General features: G+C 57.6%; 1 protein-coding gene across 2 annotated transcripts in view; it reads left to right on the forward strand.

Moving 5' to 3' along the window:
* PPP1R1A (protein phosphatase 1 regulatory inhibitor subunit 1A) overlaps window positions 1-22,034 on the forward strand; it is a 56,237-nt gene that overhangs the window by 463 nt on the left and 33,740 nt on the right. The gene's annotated exons all lie outside the window — the stretch shown is intronic.

Consider the following 22,034-nt stretch of genomic DNA (forward strand, 5'->3'; position numbering starts at 1 on the left):
GTCTGGCAGCGGCCGCTCGGAGGGAACCGCTGCCCGGGTCGGGCCCCCAGGTCTGCGGGGGTCGCCGGGGTCTGAGTGGCGGCCGGGCCGGACGGGGTGTCCAAGGTGCTGTGTCGGTTGGTGTTGGGCGGGGCGCAGGGATGTGCATTGTCTGGGCTGGGGACCCTTGTGCCAGGTGTGGGGGTGTTAGCACCTCCCCCCACCCCCGGCAGCTTTGCTGCAGCTCACCTTGCCAGCGCTTCCCTTGGGCTGCCCCAGCCTGGCTTGGTGGCCAGGCCAGCGTCTCCCACCCAGATCCTCTAGAGGGTGGGATGGGGGGCGGGTGTCTCGCTACACTCCACTCAGCAGCCCCTGCCCGAGGGAGCCCGGAGTGGTGAGTGACTCAGCTGAGAGCAGCACCTGGCCTGGCCGGGTCTAGCCTGACTCAGTCCCGTGGCCCAGGTGCTCTGTGGTCCTGCATGAAGCTGCTGGTGGGGGCTGGGGCGGGGCTGGCCCAGCCTGGCTGTGCTGGCCGGCGGGATCAGCACACGGCTGGAGAGGTGAATGCACCTTTAGGAGCCTGGATTCTGGCTCCGTTCGTGGGGCCAATGGCCTCGAGCAATCGACCAGGCGATCTCCACGTGACCGCCTTGCAGCAGCCTCCTAATTCCGTTGGCCAGCATCCCCCTTTGGGCAGCAACAGGGATTGTGTGTCAAGGGAGACCTTGGGAAGAAATGGCAAAGGGCAGGTCGGGACTTTCATGGTGCAGTAGTAACACAGGGTGTAGAAAGCCTAGGACAGGCTTAGCAGAGAGATATGGGTCAGGACCTAAGGGAGTCGAGCTGCGGGCATTTCAGGGATGGGATAAGCACCGGGCTGTGCACCAGGATTGAGGGGCTCCAACAGAGCTGGGGGCACACCAGGGATGGGAAAACTGGTGACTGTGGGTAAGGATCAAGGGACAGTTGGAGCTGGGGGCGCTCCAGGGAAAAGATAGCAGAGGCAGAGGTCGGGGACAGTAGCAGTGTTGTTTGTGGGAAGTACAGGGCTAGAACAGGGGTGAGCTTCTGGCCCTGCTGGTTGGAGAGAAAAGCTTGAAAACATGACCTGAGCACAAGCGAAAAGCTCCAGAGCCAGAAGACAACGAAGCAGAAAGTAAGAGTCCTTCATTCAATAAACCAAACTTGGTTCCTAAGGTGGTCTCCCAACTGGGAGAGGCCTGACTTGGCAGCGCTCACCTGGGGCCTCTCTCCTGGGACTGGGAGGGGACCGGACCAAGGGGATAGAAGTGTGGGGCACAGGGGATTTCTCTGACCCCAGATCTGGGGCCAACTGGAGGAGTTTCAGGATCTGGTCCCAGACCGGCAGGCAGCACTGAACCCAGCTGAGCCTTTTCCATCCTGCTTTGTGTGGAGAGGCAGGAGCAGAGACTTCTTACACGAATTGCAGTCCAGTGACTCCCTGTGCCGGGCTGAGCATCTTAATAGGCTCCAGGACTGAAGCTTGTGTGTTTTCCTCATGGCTCTGGGGACGGCAGACCCAGCAGGACATCTTCATGGCCTGTGTTTCCACCAGCAGGATGATGCTGGGGAGCCCAAATGCGTGGGATTGTGATGGCAGACACAGGTCGTCTCAGCACTGAGTGTCTTACTGTCACCTCCCAGAGGAGCGAAAGGCTGCCCAGCACCATCTGTGTCGTTGCCACACAGCTCATGTGCAGCGCGGCTCTCTGGAGCTGCTGTAGCATCTCGCCGGCAGCAGCCAGGGCGGGGGCTGGGAAACTGCTGCCAGGGTTAAAATGCTAGGCAGAGAGTGGAAATGGCACCTTTCTCACCCCTCCTCTCGTGGAGCTGCTTTGCTGAGCTAGGAATAGGTGCTTCCACCCTCCCACTCCTCCGCACCGTCTGGGCCGAGAGTCTTTCTGGGAGAGGTGAGAGCTGGGATTGAGTGGAAAGCCCCCGTGTGATCACAGCGTGAGCTCTGGTGCAGAACTTCCCTGAATTCATTCCCAGCAGAGCTACTTCAAAACCAGCCCGTTTTGATGTGCCGGAGAGCCCACCCCAGCTGGTGGGAAGTTGTTCCAGGCTCATTGCCTTCTGGGAAAGGGTTGTGCCTTTTTTTTTTCCCCTGTCTGAATTTGTCTATCTTCAGCTTCCAGCCTTTGTCGCCTGCTCGCCCTTTGTTAGATCAGAGAACCTATTGTTGAGCATCTGCTCCCCAAGCAGGTGTTTACACACTATGAGTGAGTCACCCCTTGAGAAGGTCTAGTGGGTTTGAGTGAGGTGAGTGGGAGGCAGGAGTCCAGGCTTGAATTTCCGTTTCCAGGAAAGCAGTGAGGTCCAGGGGATTGAGCAGGGGGCACCAGGGAGTCAGGAATTGTGTGATCTGTTTCTGGCTTGGCCACTGACTTTCTGTGTGATGCTGAATGAGTCCCAGCCCCTGTCTGTGCCTCAGTTACCCTGTCTGTTGATGGCATCCATGACATCACAGGCAGGGCTCATCGATGTGCATAAAGAACAATGGGACAGAGCTCCAGGAGTGTGGAGCCCCCAGCAGCTATAGAGACTTCCCCGTCCCTTGCCAAGAGCAATGGAGCTGCTGAGTGTCAAGGGCCTAGCACAAGGCCACTGGGAGACCAGAGCACTGGCTTTGTCATCACACTTCCATCCCCTTTGCAGAGCTTTGCTGTTGAGACAAATGGGCGGGGAGAGGGACCTGGCTCCCTATTCTCCCCTCTTTGTCCCCAAGGCAGAGCTGCAGAATCCCTCTCTGGGGCTGGGGGGTGGGAGTAGGCCATAGGCAGGGGTCTGTGGGCAGTGGGGGCGGGGGTTGGGAGGGAGTCTGTTGGAAGATGCCGACCTGCCAGCTTCCCAGGAGGAGGGGAGCTGAGTGTGAGCCTGCCAGTGCCACCACTGGAGGATTTGGGTGGGGGGAGCAAAGCAAGAGGCTGGGTGTGGGCAGAACGAGGCAAGGCCAGGCCCTACTGGGGAGCAGGAAGTGTGGCACCGGATAAGGCAGTGTGGGCTGCCAGGCACCCTGTGGAGTCTGCGGTGCTGTGCCAAGTAACCCTGCCTCGTGCACTGAGCACTGGCATGCTTCTGCGCAAACCTCCCAGGCACTGTGCATCACGCTGGGAACTGCAGGGTTTGAGAGCATCAGCTAAGGAACGTGGGCAGGGTGATGAGCTGGTGTGATGCAGGGAGTCCAGCGCCAAGCAGCCAGACCCCTGGGGCATCTGACTCCAGTGCTGGGACCCTCCCAGGCCAATTCACGGCACTCTGGGGCTGTGAGTGTCTCCTGGGGAGTGCCAACCCCTGCTCTCCTCAGAGCCACAATGATGTGTTCGCCAAGTGTCACTAATCGGCAGGGACCTCAGTACAGCCGCTTGGTGAGAGCGGACTCTGTTCCCGAGGGGGTTACCAGGTGGAGCGTAATTACAATGGTTTCCATCCATGTCAGCACTGCTCGCTGGTGGGTAAAGCAGCAGAGGAAGGGGGAGGATGGTGGTGTTGTGGAAGGAGGGCTCTGTGCAGTCTCATGGGGCATTGTAGGCAGGACTTTGAGGGCAAAGCCTGGGGGCAGCACAATTACCTGATTGCCCAATTTGACCCCTTGTCCCGAGCGTTTGCAGCAGAGACTCCAACCAGGAGCCTCCCAGGGCCTGTGGGGAGCAGCACCACCTGGAAAGCCAAAGGCAGCAACTCATTGGTGGGAGGAGCTGGTGCATGCTGGAAGAGCCTCTCCCTGCTACCCTGAGCCGCTTTTGGGGTTGGTTTTGTCTCCTGCTGAGGCAATGAAGCTGTGATGCTTCAGCCAGATTTTCCTCCCAGCCTCAAGGTGCTGAGCCCCAGCAAAGGCAGGTCACAGCCTCTCCAGCAAGCTCCCAGAACAGTCCCTGCTTAGTTGTTGGTCCTTCCCTGATGTGCTGGGGTCTAGTTCCCCCCAGCAGCAATGCAGGACCCCACGGTCACTCAATGACAGCAGCAGCATGACCCTAAACACTGCAACATCAGCCAAGCCCATCTGCTGGGGACCAGGGAACACAGGTCTCAGTGGAGGGGCACAGCGGAGCTGTGGGAGGGGAGCCCAGGGCTGAGGTATTAGCAGGGGGCTGCATATCAGTCTTGTGGGGCATTAGCAGAGCCATATGCATGGTGAATGAGGGGCCCCGGACTGGGTTAGCAGAGGCTGTGAGCTGGGCCTGAGGGGCACCAGCACAGTTGTCAGGGGTTAAAGGTTGGGAAGCAAGATCCATTGTTCGAGCCTCTGTGTCACTCAAATCGCTGTGGCCATTTGAATGTTGACACCGGAGCCCCGTGTCTCCAGTCAGTGACACAGGGGTGCTGGGAGGGGCTTGGCTGCAGGCTGTAGGGAGGGGTGGCGCCTGCCCTCCATAGAGGATGCAGAGAGCTTAGAGGTGTTGTCTTGGGGCAGAGTGGTTTCTGGGGATCTGGAGTGTGCGAAGTGATGATGGGGTTCTGTATGAGAAGGGTGCAGTGGTGGCTGCAGGGGGAGGACTTTGCTGGGCTGTTCTCGCTCTGTAGTGAGAGGCTGGCCCATTGCCTTTCACACCTTCAGCCGTCCCTGCATTAGCATGCAAAGAGGGGGGTTCTCTGGAGGAGAAGTGGAAGCTGCTGGCCAATACTGCTGTGGTGATACAGCTGCTGGTGCTGGGGTAGCCAAACCTCTGTGGTGGTAGCTGCACACCAGGGGACTGGTGATTTGCAGGGTCCTGTAGGCACTAGCCCTGGTGCAGTCTCCCCCAGTGGTTCAGCATGGCTGAGTAGGGGTCATTGGACTACAGCTGGCAGGGAGGTGACATCAGCTACGACTCAAAGTAAAACAACAGCAATTCCTATTTGGCCCCTGGGCAGGAGGGGACAGTCAGCAGAGGGCTCCTCAGGCCTGGGACCCTGGATGCCCTCTCCAGGTTTGCTAGCACTAAACAGGAGCAGGCTTGTGAGTTTGTGTCTCATCAGGACCACTCTGCGCTGCTTTTACCCCATCTTTGGTGCCCACCCCCACCAGGCTGTGTGCAGACTCCAACCCCTGTCCACCCGTCACAGTGCCACGGTCTGTGCTGCAAGCAGCTGTGCGCGCTGTCCCCGGGGAGCTCCCCTGCTCGTCCCTGTTTGCCATGCACCCCCCTCCCCGCTCGCTCCGAGTCAGCTTACTTCTTGGGCTGGGTTTCCAAGGGAACCCCCATCCCCACGGAAAACCAAGCCAAACATTCTACCGAGCAGTGGTCTGATGCTTGCGGGCGGAGCCAGAGGCTTCATGATGGCTTCTAGGGCCTTGGCTTCTGCTATGGATTGTACATAGAAGGCGTCTGGACTCAGTGCTGGTGGGCAGCAGGATAAAACCATTGCACAGATTGAGGGGTGTCTGTGGGGACAGACATGTAGATTTGCCTGGGGTGCTGTGGGATATCCAGGACCAGCCCTGCCCCAGGCACTGTTCACTGCCCGGGCACTGGTCACAGCGCAGCAGCCTTCGAACAAGCACCAGAACCAACCTGCGCAGTGTGTGGAGCACAGCCCTGCCCTGCCCTGGGCTTTGCACACCAATGCCAGCAGCCAATCAGAGAGCACATGCTAATGAATGCTAATGTGCTGTTGGCTCAGTGCTGGTGTCTGGCTTACTGCCAAGGTGAACGCTCTGATTTGCAACGCAAGCCGCTGACCCAGGTTTGCTTTCTCCGAGTAACGAACAGCAACGGCTGCAGCTTCCACCTTTTGCTTTGGGAGCTGGTGCAAATTCACACTGCACTCGGCCCCTTTTGTGCCCTTTGGTTACTTAAGTGCCAAGCAAACGTCCCCATAGAACTCAGCCCCCGTGTGAACGACTCCTTGGATGAAGGAGTCTGGAGGCTGAGCTCTTTCAGCAGAGCTGAGACTGCCCAGGCGGGAGCACCTAGTTGCCCACAGCTCCAGTGCCAGTAACAACCTCTGCCTGATGTGCTGGCTGTGGCAAGAGAAGGTGTGTGGCAGAACTGGGCTGAGACCTGTCACAACTCACTTCTGGTCTGGGCCACCAAGCAGGTGTGGCGGTAAAGGCCTGGGACTGAGCTGGAGCTGGGGCCCTAGAGGTATAGGTGCTGCCCCTGGGCTTTGTGAGCTGGTGAGTTATGTGGAATGGCCCTGGCCAGTGCTGGTTCAAAGCAGCCTAAGCCCTGGGGTCAGCAGCCTCCAGCTCCAGCGATAGTCCCTCGTCCCCAGCTCTGGTGTGGCAGTGCTGCCAGCAGGACTTCTTTATGGAGGCTGCTGACACAGACATCCCCGGTGGGGGTCTCTGACTGCCCCCCCACCCCCCGCCTGCACTGGCCAGTGCCTACACACAGGGACTCCAGGAACTTTCACAATCCACACCGCATGCTAAGGATGTTAGGGAGCAGGGCTGGTTTGCTGTGACCTGGGGCATTAGCCTGGAGGCCTGGCCACGGTCCAGTGTCACCCCAGATTTGCAATTCAGCTTCCTATACTGTCCTAGGGCAGCGGTAAGTGAATGCAGGTTTTCTAGCTTCTGGGGACAACGGAGCTCTCTGACGCCATGGCTGAGGTGCAGATCCCTGTGTGGCTGTTCAAGGTGGCTGCATTTCTGAGCTGGGTGTGCCCGTTCCTTGGGGTCGACGCACTACATGGCTATGGAACCTGGTCCCTGTTAGCTCAGCCCCATTCTGGATGACCTCTCGCTCTGCCTGTCCTCTGGCAAGGATCGGAGAGACTTATTCCTTCTCAGGGTTATGCTTTGTTCCCATCTTGTCCTCTCCTCCCCTGCTCAGCTCTCTGTTTGTCCTTTGTGTGTAACCAAGCCTGAGATCTTTCCAGGTCACAGTGCGCTCTGTTCAGCCCCAGCCCAGAGGGATGATGTGCAGGAAAAGGCGAGTTCCTGCACAGAGAGTTACTGCAGGCGGTTTCCCAGGCACACTAGGGGACATTTCAGGGGAGGAGGCTGGAATGAGAGGCCAAAACCTGCTCTCCTTTAAGCATTATCCCTGAACCTGCCCTCCTTGGCCTGTCTAGCCTGTGGTGCGAGGTATTTGGCACCCAGGGGTTGGCAGGGCTGACTAGAAACTTTCTGAATTCTCCAGCATACCCTGGACTGGTCATGGTGAAGCTCAGGGCACATGGGCCTAGGTATTGCTCCAGTCCCGCTGGCACCTCTGTGGGGAGTTGAGTGGCGTGTAGGCTCCCTGCAGGGGTCCTCCTGTCTGGCCGATGTGCAATAAAGCTATGGCCTGCCCTGGCCACCCTGGGTTGAAAAATGGGTTAGAGGGCAAGTTTTAAAGCAGGCCTCTCTTGTGTAGACAGGGCCACAGAGGTGATGCAGGTCAGATTGAAGAGACATCGGCAGCGCTGCATGTGGAGAGCGCAGAGCAGGGGTGCTGGTCATGACCGAGGAGCCGTGACAGCTGTGTGGGGGGGGTTCCTGGGGCTGTGGTTCTGGACAGAGGAGCAGTGGGGGAGGGGAGCCCTGGTGGGGGAAGCAGAGGGCCGTGATTCTGGGTGGTTGGGGATTGAGAGCATTACCCAGCGGTGTGTCAGACGTGCGAGCACTGCAGTACACCTGCCCTTACCCAGCTGTGCTTCCCCCCTGCCTGCCCCGCAGCCCTTTGTGCATATTAAATGCAGCAGGAATTAGAAACAAAGAGAATTAACGGTTCGGAAGTGGCTCCACAGAGCAGCGAATGGGAATGTTCACTCGTGTCCTGCAGCCCCCTGCTACCCCTGCCCCCCGCAGCCCCAGGTCACCCCTCGGCTGGGGCTGGGGCTGGGACTGGGCCCGGCGCTGATGGAGCCGATGAGGCAGTCAGTGACGAGGCTCTGAGTTCAGTTCAGTTTGTGAGCTCCTGCACAGATGGGCGATTACGCAGCTTAGCACTGGAGACGTCTCATTTAGCAGGTGCCGCGCTGGGAGCAGACGCTGCGCAGGTGCGTGGCTGCCAGCAGAGGGAAGGGGGCTGGGAACTCTCTGGCTGCGTGGCGGGCACGGTGCCAGGGCCAGCAGCTCCCCTCCCCCGCAGGTATTTTAGTTGCAGGTTTATTTTTATTCTACTTTCTCTGAGTGGATTTGCTGCTGAGAAGGAGGTAGACGGAGCCGGCTCTAGGCGCTGGGAGCAGAGGCACTGCGAGCGAGTGCCCCCCCAGCACACCCACACCAGCTGGGGCCCTGGGTTACTGAATTTCCATCCCCCAGGCTGGCCCCTGCACTTATGAACTCTGCCCTGGGCTGGTGCTAATGGGCCTTCTGCCCTTTGGCCACCTCAAGTCCTGCCTGGGCCTAGCTCCGAATGAGCCTCCAGCCCCTCCCTCCGCTTTTACACACCCTGTCCAGGCCTGGCGCTCTGTGGGTCTCCTGCTGCCCTGCCCACGGCCCTGCTCCCTGCCCAGGCCTGGGGCTGAACGGGTCTCCTGCTGCCCTGCCCACGGCCCTGCTCCCTGCCCAGGCCTGGGGGTGAACGGGTCTCCCGCTGCCCTGCCTGTGGCCACGCTCCCTGCCCAAGTCTGAAGCTGAACAAGCCTGTGATCTAGGTGGGGCTCACTGCTTGGTCTCTGACGGGGGGGGTGGGGGGGTCGTTCTTAGGCTAGTTTGGAGGATCAGCAAAACCTGGCGACTGCACTGAATTCCCAAGACTGCTCTCACGGGGTCAGTGAGTGCCCTGGGCAGGAACAAACCTGGCCACAGGGGCTGAGTTAAAAGTGCTGCCCAGGGGATGGGGGTGGGAGATGTGTGTGTGGGGTGGGGACTGTCTCCACTCAGCCCTGTCCCATCCCAATTCTGCCACCTCACATTGCCCCAACTCTCTCTGGCCTTGCCATTCTGCCCTTGGTCCCCAGCTCACCCCTGGCCAATCAGCACATACTACAGGATGGAAGGAGGCCACAGCTGTCCCTGTGAGAAGCTGCAGGGTTCAGCCCTTCCTGGCAGCAGCACCCCCATCCCTTCCTTCCTGCCAGTGCTGCCAGCCCAGCTGGTTCCTGCAGGCCCTGTTGTTAGCTCCCTCAGACACGGGGCCCAAATTGTGCCTGGGCCTGGTGTGCTGCAGCCTGACTGGGCTGGGAGAGGTTCTCCAGGGTCCTCTGCAACCACCACACCTCTGAGCAGCACCCCTGGCTCCTCTCTGCTGCTTGGCTCTTGCAGGGACGCTGCTGTTCACGGTCCCTTTGCTCCTTCCTTCTCCCCGCATTGGCTCATCAGACACAGCCCTGTGACACCAGGGTCCTGCAGGTGCAGCTCAGAGCAGAACCAGCCCCCCCCGCCCCTGGCTTATTGCTTCAGATTTGTCTATGCCAACAGCGCCGCTGTGCAGACCCCACCACTGGCCCAAGCCTGCCTCTGCCCCAGCATGGCCCCAGGGTAACATGGGCTTTCCGGAGGTTGGCTGATATTGAGGCATGGACTGGGGGAGAGGGGATCCTCGGGCTGCGGGAGCAGGGGGCCTTCTACCCCTCACCCTACAGCTTGCTCCCGTTCGGTGGGAGTCACTGGGGCAGAGCCAGTCCTCCCGGAGGCCTTGGGGTGTGTGTGAAACTGGTGAGGAGACACCCCGTCTGGAGCGATGCTCAGCGATCTCGGGGCAGCAGGGCCCCACCACACTGCTGGCAGGGAGTGGGAGCCCAGCTGGACCTGGTCTACCCAGGCCAGACTTGGCCCGGCCACCTGCCCTGGCCTCAGGAGGTTGTGGGCAATCACGGCGCTTAGAGCGGAGAGGACTGCGCTCAGCGAATCTGACGTCAGGCTGGGGCCTAAATGCGATCCCTGGGCCGGGCCAGGCCCTCCCATCGTGTCTCTGTGCCCTTCACAATCCTGCCTGCTGGGCTGACACCCTCCCTTGGCAGCTGGCCCCAGCCCTGCCCACCTAGCTGCTGAGTAACAGCCCTGACATGGTAGTTGCCCCTTTCCCAGCTCCAGCCCCGGGCTAGTGGCTTCCTGCCCTCGAGTGGCCCTTTCCAGTCCTCAGTGCTGGGCTGAGCCTACTCTGATACTGCAGAGCACCTTTTTCTTTGCTACAACAACAGTCTGCTGATTAATCCCAGGCAGCTGATGGGTGTTCCCACCCCCACTCCCGACTGAGTGGTGGGGAAAGGCCCTGACCTGGGCCTGTTCCATCTGATGCCAATACACCCCCCCGCTCCTTTCCTCAAAGGGACGCCTTTAACACTCCCTGCCCATGTACGGAAGGGGTAGCAGAGGAGCTTTCTCAGCTAGGGATGGGGGTGGGGGTTGGGATGCTACTGGCAGCTCCCAGCCCACCTGAGCTGTGGGCAGTGGCGTCAGACTGACAGAGCAGTGGGGAGGACAGAGCATTTCTGCCTTTGCTTGCAAGGCCCTTGCAATGCGCCTCGGTGCTGATCCCATGTGTCTGGCCTGGCCTTCTGCGTTTTCCCGCTCCCATTGCGCTGCCCTCGCACTGGTGGCTGGCCAGGTGTGCGAAGAGCTGACAGCCACTTCCCGGGCTCTGTTCAGGGCTGCTCTCTTTAAGCTGGACTCAGAAGGGGCTCCTCCTCCAGGCACTTGGGGCTGGGCAGTGTGGTCAGAAGGCAGAGGGAGGGATCGCGGAGCTGAGCCCAGAGCTTGGCCTGCCACGAGCTACCAGGCAGGTCTGCGTTTCCAGCCGATGCCGGTGCTCTGTCTGGGGAGGATGTTTGAACGTCTTGGGGAACTGCTGAATAAACAGCCCGGCTTCCCTGCTTCTGTATCTAGCCAGGGCTGCTCTCTGCCTCTGTGACATGGTGAAGTGAGTCAGTCCAGGGGCCCAGCTAGCCTGGGGTCCCGTCTCAGAAGTCCTGACCAAAGCTGTTCCCTCCAAAGGATGGTTCAGGTGGGCTGCCCCAGGCCCCTTGCTTTGGGGAGTCCTGTGGCAGATGCCCCAACTGTCGAATAGATGGGATGCTTCTCCCATATCAACATCAGTCCATGGGGCTCAGGGCAGCCTGGGGGATTACTTGGGGTTCTGGTGCAGGGTGGCAGCAGGGGGTGTCCCCTCCCTCAACCACCACAGTGGTGGGAACTGTGGGAAGCGGATTGGTGCAGCAGCCTGCTCCCCTCTGCTGCCATCTCCCAGCTGGGTTGCTCTGCCTCTCTGCAGTGGCAGGAAGCAGAGTGTCGTAGGCTGGACCCCAGACCATCCTGCTGCCCTGAGCTTGGGGCAGCAGGCTGGGGCTGGGTAGGGTGCTCTGCGCCCCTGACTCCTGGGCTGAGGTGAGGTTGCTGGGCCCTGGTAGTTGCCTAGCTGACATCTCCTGAGGGAGGGGATGTTGGGGAGGGGGTGCAGTAAGAATAGAGCAAGGGGCTGGGGTTGGGGGAAGAGGTGGAGTTGGGACATGGCGGGGGTGGCACAGGTGTGGTGAGGCAGGGCCTAGAGCAGGAGGGGCTTGCCCCTCGCCCCTCTAGGGACAGCCCTGGTCTGGGCCACCTGCTGCTCCACAGTGAGGCGCACGACACTCCTGCAGGAAGGGGATTCTGGGGTGACCTGGCCCTGGAGACAGTTCCCACCCAACCCCTATTTGCCAGGTTGGGCCTGTGTCTAGGTCAGCCAGAGCTCCCGGTGTGGATGCTGTTCTCACACTGGAGGCAGAGAAAGGCCAATCCTTTGGTGAGTGCTGCTGCGTGTGGTGTGCTGTGGAGAGGAGAACAGGGATCTGCCGCAAGCTGTCTGGCAGGGTGGCACCCGCCGTTGAACAGATGGGTCCAGGGGCAAAAACGTGTTGTTCAGTTTCTAACTGAAGCTCAGCGAAGAGGCCAGCAGCTGCAAAGGGGCCTCTGCTCAGGGACAGCGGCTGAGGAGTTGGGTTCAAGTTGCTGCACCTGTGGTGGTCTGGTAGCGTTCTAGCAGGGCAGCACCGCAGGAGGCTTAAACAAGCCCTGGTCAGGAGCTCTAAGGAGCAGAGGGAGCTAGTTCCTCCCTGCCCAGAGGTCAGCCTGGCACTGCAGTGACAGGTCCCAGTGCCAGCGCTGGGGTTGCTTGGTGCTCACTGTCAATGTCACTGGGTGGGTGTCGCACGGCATCACAAGGGCTAACGCTTTTGTGAGTCCTGTCCCAGCACAGACAGGGGCTTACAGGCTTCCTGCGACCTGAGGAGTCTTATTGTGTGGCTCTGACCTCTGTGGCTCATTCAAACCTGCTAGATGGACGAGTGGGTGGCTGGCAATTGGCGTGTGCTTTCTGCAGCCAGGCACACACACACACACACTGCTCCACATGCACAAGTGGACACACACGCATAATCTTTCCCAGAGCTGTCACTCTCGCAGCTGGGAACACAAGCATGGTGGCGGTTGCGTGCGTGCCCAAAGACACGCACACGGGTACGCACTGTGTCGCATTCCTGTAGTTATTGTTCTCCATGGCAATGGTCAATCGATGTGGACATTGATCTAGAAACAGCAACTGAAGGAAAGCAGCAAAACTCCCAGCGCCAGCAGTTCTGGGGTAGGGGACAGAGTCCTGACTCTGGGGCAGGAAACAGCAGCAGCACTGAGGTCCCGCCCACCCCCCACAGGGGTACAGAGGGCAGACGTGTTGTACCATGCCCAGAACACAGGCTCGGTAGCCCTGGGCTCTAGTTATGGCTCTGGGAAAGGAGTGGTGTTTAGTGATGAGAGTGGAGGAGCTGAGGGTTTGTCCTTGGCTCTGGGTGGGGAAGAAGGTCGAGAGGTTGTGGGGAGGGAGCGGCATGTGCTCCCAGCTGTGCTCTGACGAGCTGGGTGACCTTGGGCAAGTCACTTTAGCCCTCTGCGCCTCCATTTTCCCCACCTTGTTCCCTGGGGATAATGATATTGATCATCTCCCAGGGCAATTATTCAGGTTAATTCAATGGTATCTGTAAAGTGCTGTGAGATTGTTGGGCTTAAGGCGATAAAGATAGATCAAAGGTGTACCATAGGAACAGCCACCCTGGGGCAGACCAAAGGTCCATCTAGTGTGATATCCTGTCTTTAGACAGTGGACAGAGGCAGGTGCCTTAGGGTCTGTCTACACAGCAGCCTTATTCCAAAATAAATGATTCCAGAAGAGTGATTCTGACATAGCTTATTTTGAAATAGTAGTAGGCATCCTTCAGTCTGCATAAACTATGGATCACGCCCTTTATATTTTCAACTGAGGACTTCATTTACAGCATCTACTGTGACTATGAAGACCCACACGAGAGTGACAGTCCTTGCTGCATCTCTTGCAGATGTGGTGGGTGTCTGGCAAGTCCTTAGTGTGCTTTCTGTGCGCTCGCTTCTCCTCTGCTAGCTGTCTGATCCTCATCTCGCCCTTCTGAAGGCCCTTGTGTAACCCCTGCCTCCATCTGCTGCGGTCATCTGCTAGTTCTTCCCGGTTGTCCAGCTCGATGTCTGCCTCTCTGAGGTCTCTCTTGCAGACATCTTTGTAGCGCAACTGGGGGCGCCCGGGAGGTCTTTTGCCAGAGGCTAGCTCACCATACAGGATGTCTTTTGGAATCCTTCCATCATTCATCCTGTGGACGAAAAATGCATTTCAAAATAGCACTTAGTCTGTGTCTGCACGTGCCACTTCTGCGGCATGGTAATGAGCCGTCCAGAAGATGCTAATGAGGCACAGATGCAAATTTTCCATGCCTCATTAGCATATCAGCACATGGTTTGGAGTCTGGAAGAAGTTGTTCCGGACTTCAAAGTACACATGCAGACATGTGGCCCATGGGGATCTTCTGGAAGGAAACCCTCCATCCAGAAGCCCCTTCTTCCTCAAAATTTTGGGTAAGGTGGGGCTTCCGGAAGGAGGGTTTCCTTGCAGAAGATCCTCGTGGGCCATGCGTCTGCATGTGTACTTTTGAGTCCAGAACAGCTTCTTCCGGACGCTGAACCGTGTGCCGATATGCTAATGAGGTGCAGAAAATATGCATCCATGTCTTATTAGCATCTTCTGGATAGCTCATTACTGTGCCACTTCTTCCAGAAGCAGCACGTGTAGACACAGCCTGAGTTATTTCAAACTACAGCGTCTGCACACACAGAGCCTATTTTGAAATAGAGCCATACTCCGTCTTAACAGCCCCTATTTCAGAACAGGCACTGTTCCTCGTAGCAGGAGGTTTACCAATTTTGAAATAAGCTACTTCAAAATAGCAGGGGAGTTGTGGAGACGCTAGGATAGTTGTTTCTAAATAACGGTGCTGTGTAGACCTGCCCTCACAGGGGATGAGCTGAAGAATCACGTGATCTGTTCCCAGTCACCCATTCCCACCGATCCATCCCCGGTCACAAACAGAGGCTGTGGACACCGTCCCTGCCCCTTCTGGCTAACAGCCATGGCTGACCTATTCTCCAGGAACTTATCTGGCAGCAGCGTGTTCTTGCATTCTGTTTGTTAATCAAATACCCGTTTTGCTCTGAACCAGAGCAGGTGGGGGAACTAGCTAATGCTTATCCCCTTTCCTCACTGGCCCGGTGCCCAGGCCACCAAACTGGAGAAGCAAAGTTAGAGTTTATGGCTCAAATAAATTGAGAAATGAGGGATGGGGGAGGGGTAGTAGGGAAGTTGGGGCGAGTGCCCCTCCACATTGCCCAGTCAGTTGGCGTAGGAGGGTGCAGGTAGCACAGACATCCCACAGGAGGAGCCAGGGCGCCAAGCCCACCGGGACTTAAAAGTAAGACTCAGGCTCTCCCCAGAGAGTCAGGCTATGTGCTTGGGCTGAGGGGCAGCGTCTGGGAGAGGAGAGGGCGTGATAAATGAACAGAATAAATTTACGTGCACCAAGATGTGCGGCACCTATAGGCACACACCGCTGGCTGTGGGCGCTCTGCTAAGCAGCTGGTGGGCACCTGAATCGCTCCCGTGCTCAGCTTGCAGGGAACACCGGCTGGGACCCACCCGGGGGCAGGGGCATGGGGAAGCAGCCCCTGAGAACAGGACTGTGGTGGCTGGGACCTGGGTCAGAGGCCGGCAGAGCAGCCCTGGCTGGGAGCTGGTGGTGTGCATCCCTCATTCCTGCTCTCACTCCCTCCCAGCACCTTGCCCTCTGCGTGCTGGAGGGAGCTGGGGGAATTGACTGGCAGGGCCACCTGCAGGCAGAAGGTGCTGGGGGAAGGGGGAGGAGGAGGAGCTGGCTGCCTTAGAGTGCTGAGTGCCTAAGATGGCAGAGAGAAGGGCAATGAATGCAAGGCGAGGCGGAGGTGGGAGAGAGCCTTCAGGGAAGCAGGGCTGATGTGTAGGGTGGGGGAGGCAGTTTTGGGCCATCTGAAGGGCCAGGACACTCGGTCCCACATGGGCTGTGCTGGCAGCATGAGGGGCTGAGATGAGGCTGGGAACAGCCGCCTGTAAATAGAGGGTAGAGCAGGGCAGGGCCAAGCACTGCCTCTTTAGAAAAAAATGGGGCTGGAACTCAAGTCTGATGATTTCTCATAGGGGTTGGGGTGTTGGTTTTAATGCCCTGGTCCCCGTGCTGCTGTGGGACCGGCAGGGTCTCCCGCCCTGGTCCCTGCGCTGCTGTGGGACCGGCAGGGAAAACTTTTCTGGTGTTCTAATGGCAAAAGCTGTGGAAACTCTATTCTGGTGCATTCCACCAGGAAAAAAAAAGCCCTGTGGCTGCGGTACCTTGAACGCCACCTCTGCTCTGCTCCTTGGCACTCAGAATGGAGTCAGAACACCCTGGAGGTGGCTCTAACTCAGGGGAAAGCTAACTTTTGACATCAGGCCCCACTTTTCATCCCTGCAGTTTGCAGCCCCCACCCCACTCCACCTCCTGTCGAATAACAAGAAGTCCTGTGGCACCTTATGGACTAACAGATATTTTGGATCACAAGCTTTTGTGGGCAAAGACCTGCTTCATCAGATACATGGGGGGGGTTCAGAAGGGGGTCTTAGTAAAGGGGGGACCCCCCTTCTTTAAATCCTCCTCTGAACCCCCCCCCGACTCATGCATCTGACGAAGCAGGTCTTTGCCCATGAAAGCTTATGCTCCAAAACATCTGTTAGTCCATAAGGTGCCACAGGACTTCTCATTGTTTGTAAAGATACAGACTAACACAGCTGCCTCTGATACTTGACTCCTGTTTTATGGCATCCAAGCCAAAGGAAATTTCGATCCTGTTCATATGGAAGAAAACCCTTTGGCCTGCGTAAGGAAATAAGTCTGAAGAATGTAAAAGTGTTGTTACTCGCTCTGTGAATGTGAGTGCGCGGACAAAAGCAGTAACAGATTTCAACATGTTCAATGAGATGGATGAGCCTGAGACCCAGCAGCCAACTCTGCTGCTTCACTCCTCTTAGGAAATTTCACCCCCCGCGGAGGGAGTCTGCACCCTGCTTTGTGGACCCCTGCTCTGACTCTGCCCAGGGAGGTTTGCAGCCTGTCCTAAGCTTCAGGAATACAAAAGTGCCTCAAAGCTCCCTGCCCTCTGGCTGTGTCACACCCCCAAGTCCAGGAGTGGAGGGCAGGGACCCGCTGTGAGATGCACGTTTGCAGATACCAACCTAGCATGAGCTGTACAACTGGAGGTGCGGAGCAGGTGTGAGCTACATGGTTGGGGTTATGAATCCGGTGTGAGCAGCTTGACTAGGGGTACAGACCCAGTGTGAGCTGCACAGTCAGGGAAACTGACTCGGAGTGAGCTGCGTGACTGGAGATATGGACCTTTCATAAGCTGAACAACTGGGGGTACAGACCCAGCCTGAGCCATCAGGCGCTTTCACTTAACCCTCCTGCCCAGCTGTCCTGCAGCGTAGCATGAGCTGCAGCCTCAGGGCAGACTGTTAGAAAGCAGGGCACAAACCCCAAAATGGTTGTGAGTGCTCTGTGGCTCTTTCACCAGCCATTAAGTGTAAACTCCTTAGCCACTGGCACAGCTCTACCATGGAGTCACTCACAGCCAGGCCCCCTGGGAACTGCCATCTCTTTCAGCATGCAGATCACCAAAAATCACAGCAATGGTCCGGTCATTTCCACTCCCTACGGACCAGCCACTTACCCCAGGTCTGTGAACATAAGAACAAAGGTCCATCTAGCCCAGCGTCCTGTCCTCTGACATTGGCCAATGCCAGGTGCCCCCAAGTGAACAAACCGAACAGGCAATCCTCAAGTAATCCATCCCCTGACGCTCATTCCCAGCTTCTGGCGAACAGGCTAGGGATGCCCTCCTGGCTAATAGCCACTGATGGAGCCATGAACTGATCTTGTTCTTGTTTGTAAACTGAGTTATACTCTTGGCCTTCACAACATCCTCTGGCAAAGGGTTCCGCAGGTTGACAGTGTGTTGTATAAAGCTTCCTTTTTCTCACAACAAAGACAACACTTTTAGCCAGTGCTATAATAAACTCTCTTCAGATTTGCTAACGAGGCAGATGAAACCAGAAAGTTATTTACAAGCCGAAGCAGGAAAATACACATACTTTTTGAAACTTAAGATTGCAACTCGTGTAATAAAAGCTTCATAATAAACAATCACCATATGTCCCTTGAGACTAACACAGGGTAAGGAGCTGAGGAGCCTGGCTTATGCCTGCAAACCTTGCCTAGAAACCATGAGTCCACACAGCAGTGAAAGACACTTCCTTTTTGTCGAGGTTTTATGCACTTACTCCCTTGTGCTTTGATCTGCAGATTTAGCTGGTGGGAGGAATTTGTCTCCTCTTTATGGGGGTGAGATGAACAACACAGTATTTTGCCCCCTTTAAGATCTCACTCCATCCAGCGCAGATGAGCCGTCTTTGCTGGGCAGGACAGGAGACCAGTTCATCACACTAGTGATCTCTGCAGTCACAGAGGCTTACAGTGCAGAAGCTCAAATATTGCCTTATGACATGCGATAAAGGGGTTGTAAGTGAGACGAATGCTGGGGCAGCTCCCAAGCATTCTGTAGAGTCTAGCCACTAAACACAGCCTTGTACCCTGTGCCCATTGTAACCACGCCGCACGCAGGTCAGCCAGATGGCATCCAGCAGCCATCCAGGGCATGGGGAACTGTGGCATGAGCTAGTACCTGGCCTGCCAGCCTTGCAGCCCACACTCGTCTGATTTAGGATTAAACAATTGGAATGTAGTGGTGAATAAAACTCCCTTGCTGGGAGCAGACTCCACATGCCATGAGCATCAGAACAAGCCAGCTGTGACAGCCTGTCCCTTGCATGGCCATCTGCAGGGAAGGAGGAGGGAGCAGAAATATGCCCTCTAAACCAAAGGAGCCCTGCTGGCAGCCTGGAGGCAGTTCCATTGCCCGTCTTTCTGCCTCCAGGGCTCTGTGGAAAGGGAGATTTGGTTCACAGCCCACAGCTGTGGTGTTCTCCCGCAGGGCGGTTGAGCTGGCACTGCTGGGGAGCCATGTGTGTCATGTCCCCACAGAGCAGCCCCAGAGAATTCAGTGCATTACACCAGTGCGAGTGAAGCCAGCGACTGGCCCTGAGTTTCCCTCACACCATTCATGCTCCGTGGAGAGGGACTCCAGTCCTGCATGTTCCCCCCCCCGCCCTCCATGGCATGGCTTTGCGCTGGGGGGAGCTGCCAGCCCCAGGTGCCCCCTGCAAGCTGAGCTGGTGCAGTGTCTGGCTGCACAAACCCAGAACAGCCACTGCCTTTTGTTCTGGGCTTTGTTTGTTTTCTCAGTGCCTCTGATCAAGCCTCAGGCGCCAGGCGTGTCGCTCTGGGAGCAGCGGCGTGCTGTGACCGTGTCTGATGCCATGGCAGATGCAGCCCGGGGACTGCTAGGATATGTCCGTGCTGTCAAGGCATCGCCCCTCCCCCTGGGCCAAATCCCCTCCCTGGTGGAACCACAGCCTCTGCACGGGGGGAGCCAGGCGTGAACTCTGGTCCCTGTGCAGACTGCTCAGGTCCCATGATGACAGGGGCCCTATAAGATCCTGGGATCCCATGACCCATAACCTAGCTCCTGGTGCACCCAGGTACAGTTTCTGCACTAGGGCAGGTTTATGGCAGGTCCTCCTTGGGTGTAACGAGCCTTGTTTCTTTGGAGTCCCTCACAGCCTGCTTCTCCTGCCATCTCCCCAGGCAGAACAAGCTGCGTGCACGAGGCAGAACAAGCTGCGTGCTGCTCTCCTGGGGGGCAGAGGTGAGTGATGCAGAGGGAAACGGAGGCCAGGGAAGGACCTTAGCCTGCTGACGGGGTGGACACTGTGCAGCAAGCCAGGGGGATGCTGGATACAGGGCACAGCTGGGCACTGCAGAGGGCGTTCCGGCACCACTAGGAAGATGCTGGTCCAGGAAAGGAGAGGTGAGCAGTCTGCAGGAGCCATTGTTGCTCGCTGCCCTGCCTCATGCCCAGGCCACGTCCTCCCCCAGATCTACACATCATGCCCAGGTGGGGGACCAGCCCGAGAGGATATCCCACCCTGGTAAGGGGCTGCAGCCTGCGGGTGGAGGGAGTGACATCCTGGAAAGCCAAGTGTCTGATGGTCCCATCGTGGTGCATGTCACCCGAGTGGGGATGGGAGACAGTTCAGCCCCTTTGGGTCTTCAAGGGCCTGATCCCCTGGGGCCAAGTGCTCTGATCACCCGCTGCTGTGCTAGGAGCTGTGTGTACCATTGCTTGCCAGGATCAGGCCCAGGGGCCCTGGCTTCTGAGCAGAGAGCCCAGGGGGCTAGTTAGGTGTTGGGGCATAGACACATGCCCATTGTAAGCTGGATGGAGACCTTCCAACCATGGCCCGCACACACGGTGATGAGCGCTGGGCTGGGGAGAGGGGCATGGTTGCACTTCCCACCCAAGCCCCAGCCTGCATGTTCTCTCCAGTCGAACCTCTCCTGTGGGGACAGGCGACATCGAATAATTTAATCACCAGGGAATTTAATCTCTGCTTCAAATTCAGATACTGGGTTTCCATGGCAACTAGTCCCACAAGGAGAAGAGGCGTGAGCAAGCCAAGTGGGGAGACAGGGAGGACCTGGGCGATTGCTGCATAAGGACCAGAGATGTTTCCCCCTCTGCTCCCCCTCCCCATGTCTCAGGAGCATCTCCTCCAGAGACTGAAGAGCAAATGGCTCTGCTGGACTCTGCATTTGGAGAGGTTCAGGATTAGGCAGCTGGGTGCTTGGCAACCGCAGACAGCGCTGCAGAGGAAAGCCGTGTTCCCTCTATGCTGAACGCCTGGGCGGCCACCTGGGACAGATTCAGGTTCTGCCCAGCTGATTAGCAGAGCACTCACGGTGCCCATAGCCGGCAGCGTGGGTTTCTACTCATGGGGCACATCTGCACATGCCTCGGTGCACATTACAAAATTATTCTTCCCATGGGTGGGAAAAATTAGAGGGAGCCCTGGAGGAGAGAGCGGAGGGGGTGACGAGCTGGGAGATCTGCTGTGGCACCTGTGCCCTGCGTGCTGATGGGCAAGTAAGTAAGGGCCAGATTTGTAAGGCCATCTAAGACCCTTAAAAGAAGATGCCTCGTGGGGAGGTGGGTGCATATCTGTGTCTTTAGGGGACTAGACACTTTAATAACCAGCCCCCAATGTCTGTGTGCCTCAGTTCCCCCGTGTGCTAAGAGTTCTGCCTCACCGGGGCACGAGAAGAGCAAGACGTGAGGTGTTGAGGTCCTCTGGTGATGGGGACCAGAGGCGTGACAGGTCTCTTGGGTGCTGTGCAGGCTGGCCCCTGACAGAACCTTCCAAACAAGAGCAGTTCCACCCCCAACAGGCTTGCAGTCCCTCCACGCAAAGCAGGGTCCACTTCTCTCTCCGTGTGTCTGTTTCCACCCTCTTCCCCTCTCCATCACGGGGCCTGTCTGCCTCTGCCCTGCAGGAGGAGCTGCTGCTGGAAGGACTCACCAGGGAGGGTTTGTACAGAGTTCCAGCCCAGTGCTGCTTGTAACAGACCTTTACTAAGGTCTCCTATATGCTGCACCAGGCTGGGTTGCTTCAGATCCCTACCTTGGAGAGCCTCTTCAGAGGGGTGAACCCCAGTGTGTTCCCATCCCCACAAGTCCCAGCTGTAGACGGGTCCTGGCCACCACATGGGGATTAAGCCACTCCTTGACGCTGGGTCTTGGGGAGCGGCAGAGAAGTGACTGGCTCTTCGGCAGGAGGACTGGGTGCGGATTCAAGCTCTCCTGGTGCTGTGACCAAACAAAATTGTAAGCAACTGAAAATAGGGCCTTATAATGGGAAATGTCAGGCAGCCTCCTCTGTCCTGGCCAACACTACCTGTAATACCATCCTGCTCACCAGTCCATAGCCTGCTGCATGAGCCCAGAAGAAGGGACAGAGCTATTCATTGTAGAGCTCCTGCTCCGTTTTGCCCATCAGTAGCAAACCTGCACAATGCACCTTGTGCTTTGCCCTCTCTCTCTCTCGCACACACGCACACGCTCTTTCTCTCTCTTGCACGCACACACACACACACTCTCTCTCACATGCATGCACACTCTCACATGCGCACTCTCAAACGCGCACTCTCTCATGCACACCCTCTCTGTCTCACATGCACGCATGCACACCCTCTCTCTAACGCACACATGTGCACCATCTCTCACGCACACCCTCTCTTGCACGCATGCACACTCGCATGCACATGCTCTCACACACACACGCACACCCTCTCTCTCTTGCACGCACGCATGCACGCACACCCTCTCTCTCTCTCTTGCACGCACGCACGCACGCGCACATGCATGCATGCACGCACACCCTCTCTCTCTCTCTCACTCTGACTCCTGACCAACTTTCATGGCTGCCTGAGTGCAGGTGCCTGCCCAAGCAGCACCCCTGCTGAGGTGGGAGCGCCAGTCTCTCCCACTGCCGAATGGGATCTGATTACCTCAGGGGGGCTGAAGTTGACGAACTCCTGAGATCCCTTCCAGCCTTTGATTCTGTGACACAACTCCAGGCTCGGAGGTGGTGTCTCTGCAGTCTCTGGGCAGGGGTGGGGGAGATGGTGCTAACATGTTGAGCTGCTCAGATGGCAGTGCCAGAGCCAGCTGATGGAGCAAATTGCTAAGTCCATCTCCTGTCCCACCTGTCTGAGGAGGGAGCAGGGAGCTTGTGGCGACCACAGGGGCTTTGAGGAGAGCAAAGCACCTGTTCCAGGCCCACGCGGCGCACTCAAGAAGGGGCGTCTGTGGGACATTGAAGGCAGGCTGT

The sequence above is a fragment of the Carettochelys insculpta genome, chromosome 29, assembly GCF_033958435.1.
Source record: "Carettochelys insculpta isolate YL-2023 chromosome 29, ASM3395843v1, whole genome shotgun sequence".
Taxonomy (NCBI): Eukaryota; Metazoa; Chordata; order Testudines; family Carettochelyidae; genus Carettochelys; species Carettochelys insculpta.